We start from the raw sequence: 3495 nt of genomic DNA, 5'->3' as shown, positions 1-3495 counted from the left end.
GGGGGTTGAAAGAGCTATGGCAGGCCCGATGGAAGAGAAAGTATGCATGCAACGAACTAGGTCTAGCCACGGCATTTTGGCACACTTGTGCGTAACATTTTCGTCGCAGCGTCTGAACCCAGCTTTATTAAAATGTTAACGTTTAAGCCTTAAGGTATTTTTTCCCGGACAATCCCTACAAGCTTTAAGCTTCTCAAAAAACAAGGGTAGTGCACCGCAACAACAGAGTTTAGTGTATTTTGAGCCGGCTGAAATTGCAAACAACAGAGTTTAGTGTATTTTGAGCCGGCTGAAATTGCAAAAGCTTGGCTAGATTCTGAGCTTGCCTTCAAGAAATTGTTTTGAAGAAAGCTTCAAAAGTTGAATTGAAAATTGGAAGAGTTATAAGTGTGCCCTTCTCTTCTCGGGGTAGGAAAAATGTTTTTGGCAAAACCCAAATGCTTATCCATAGATGATTAGTTTTATTTATCATTGATTTAGCTTAAATATTTGTTGTGAGGATCTACCTCAGAATTCCTAGAGCTCAATTATTTAAAACTATTTTGTGTATGTGTTAGAGGGCTCCCACATAGACCCTATTGGTACGGCCGGTCGCTTTCGATGGTTTTTTTTTTTTATCGCGTGCACAAGGCTTCTCTAAGTTTTGGAGTTTAACCTTCATGTCGCAGATTTAGACACATGTAAAGGACTCCCCCTTCCGCTATATTATGTTAGTTTAGATAAAGGCACTTTTAAGAGGCGTTTAAAAAATTGGCATGGTGCCTCATACTCCCCATCACCCTCGAGAGAAAAATGTGGAGGGGCAACCCCCCCTACATTTTAGCTCGGGTGTGCCTCAAGCACCCCTCACCTCAAAAAGGGCCCTTTACAAGCATCTATAGCAAGTAAGTAATTTGAATTTGAGATATAGATTGAAGGTGATGGCCTCTTTAACCAGTTATTGTGGGAGCTCTAGGACACGTCACCCCCCTTTAAAGTGATTGAGGGTCCTCCAATTGAAAGCCCTTTGTAGGGTCTATAGGGGAGCCCTCTTGGAACCTCCAATCTTTGCATGATGCCGATCAAACAAGCCCATGTGCCTCCAAGTATGCAGCACAAAGGGCTCTCCAAATTAGTGTCCATGCAACAATTGCGGTCACCTTTTTGCTGCGGTAGATGTGCCTTCCAAAAACATTTGTGTACACTTTTGTTTTGCCAACATTGAGAAGAATCTATGAATTTTGAACTCAAGAATGCAAAAGTCAAGTGCGATAGCAAAAGGGCCACACCTTGTGATGAATGAGCAACAATGTATGTGCCCACTGGTATCAATCTTTCCAACTTCAGGCAAGTGTAATGTGAAAACATCGCATCGTCTCTTTTGAAATACAGGTGAATTCGCTCTCAAACCACAAGACGGGAGGACTCTCTCTCACACACATAAATTCATTGCTTCATCAGTGAGTTGACTTGAAAGAGTTGTGGTAAGTCTATTGCAAAATGGTGAGCAAGTGAAGATAATTAATCATGATGTTTTCAGGATTAAGCCTTGCAAAGGAATAACGTCCGAGTTGTTCTACATCTCCACTCCATCACTAGTGATCTTTTTCTTACGAAGAGCATTTCAACTTGGGCTAGAAGAGTCAATAGTAGTATGAGTCCAAAGCAAAAGACAAAATCGATTCCTATCAGCTCATGTCATAGTATGGATACACAAGCGACACTACCTTTGATATGAGGAGAGCTTGACATGCATATAGTGGACAATCCCCATATGCAATTGACCCAATGGTTAGGCACAATTCAAAGCCAGTTAACGAAGAGTTCTCTCTCTCTCTCTCTCTCTCTCTCTCTCTCTCTCTCTCTCTCTCTCTCACACACACACACACACACACACACACACACATAGAGCTAAGCCACTACTCTTTTTGTTGATATTTCATAAGTACCCCACATAACTTTTTCTTGCCCTTGCAGTATGAGTAGACAAAGGCCTAAAAAATTTCATTTTTCCTCTTTCCTCATTATGATTAGGTTATAGAGGCTACCCAAATAGCCAATTGCAAGGGCAAGAGGCAAGCCTCGTCAAAAATTGATGTTGGATCTTCAATGAAGACTGCGCCAAGGGATCCATGGACTTGATCTACCACGGCAAGCTTGAGCCTTGTGAGGGTATGTTTGCACACCGCTCATGTAGAGTTCGCCACATGAAAGTAATGCAGCCATCTTCTCTCTCTCTCTCTCTCTCTCTCTCTCTCTCTCTCTCTCTCTCTCTCTCTCTCTTTTTTTGTATTATTTGTGAGTATTAAAGGCTTTCCCTCAAACTTCTTCTTTGCAATTGTCAATACAAATTTGTAAATGTCTCTCAAACTTATAAAAAGAATGACTTTTTCTATGTACTTTCTCTCGTTTATGAATTTACGTTTCTATTTTTAGAATATGGTCCTAGGTGCATGTTTGTTGAGTGGACATCAAAAGCCACCAACTAGTGGGCCAAGTTTGATTTTATGCAGGCATTTTTACATATGCACTTTGAAGAGCATGTGCCACAGTGTTGCAAAATCAAGAGAGCCCTCCTATGGGGAGAGACAAGATTCTGCTTGTGTAGCCCCATATCTTAAAAATTGGTGTAGCAACCTTGTGTCAAAGATAGTACAACATACAACTCATGCCATTTGATGTTGTGGAGGGAGGGCAAGCCAGATGGTGCTTCAAAGATGACGTATTCAAAGATATTGTAGAATTTGAGGAAAATAATGCACATTACTCATTGTCATTATTGCAAGCTAGGCATCAATGTTATTCTCGACGCTCATTGCGAAACTCTTTGTGGATCTAATCTAATGTCTGCGTTGTCCAAGAAAGCAATGCATCGATCAGTGAAGAGCTTCGTCGATGTTCATCTTTGTAAACATACTAATGCTAATATCTTATTAGCATTTATATGCTCTAGAGATGTGTCTCAAGAAGTGATACTTTTTGGTTTAAGACCACAAACATCTTCGTAGCAATATCACAAGAAGATTTAGAAATTTTCTCATGTAGGAAAACGGAGTCTTTTCAAGTGTTTTTCATACAATGAATAACATCATGAGCTTCTGCTCGAAAGGCACCGCATACCTAGCTAGGTACGATTGGGGGCAAGGGACCACCGGCCCCCCCACCGGGCCGGCGGTCCCCTGCCCCCAATCGTACCTAGCTAGGCATGCGGTGCCTCCCTCATAGAAGCTCACGATGTTGAGGTAAGTCACAATGTGGGAATTATTGTGAGAATTTGTCCAAAACTTCTTGTGAATGTAGCAAACATTGTGAAAACATGGGGTCACTTTGGTAAAAAGCAATCACCATACACATATAAAGGATGCCCAATTCGTATGGAAAGAGGCCCCTTTACTCTTTTATCTTTTCTTTATTCTTGACATGACTCTTGCATTGTTTCTTTCAATAATACCTTGTGCACATGGGGGGCTACTGTGAAACTAGCAAGCAAGATTTTGAGTATTAGACACACAGAAG

Source organism: Adiantum capillus-veneris, chromosome 12, assembly GCF_014529385.1.
Source record: "Adiantum capillus-veneris isolate H3 chromosome 12, ASM1452938v2, whole genome shotgun sequence".
In the NCBI taxonomy this organism is placed as follows: domain Eukaryota; kingdom Viridiplantae; phylum Streptophyta; class Polypodiopsida; order Polypodiales; family Pteridaceae; genus Adiantum; species Adiantum capillus-veneris.
Note: the sequence above shows the minus strand (reverse complement) of the source record.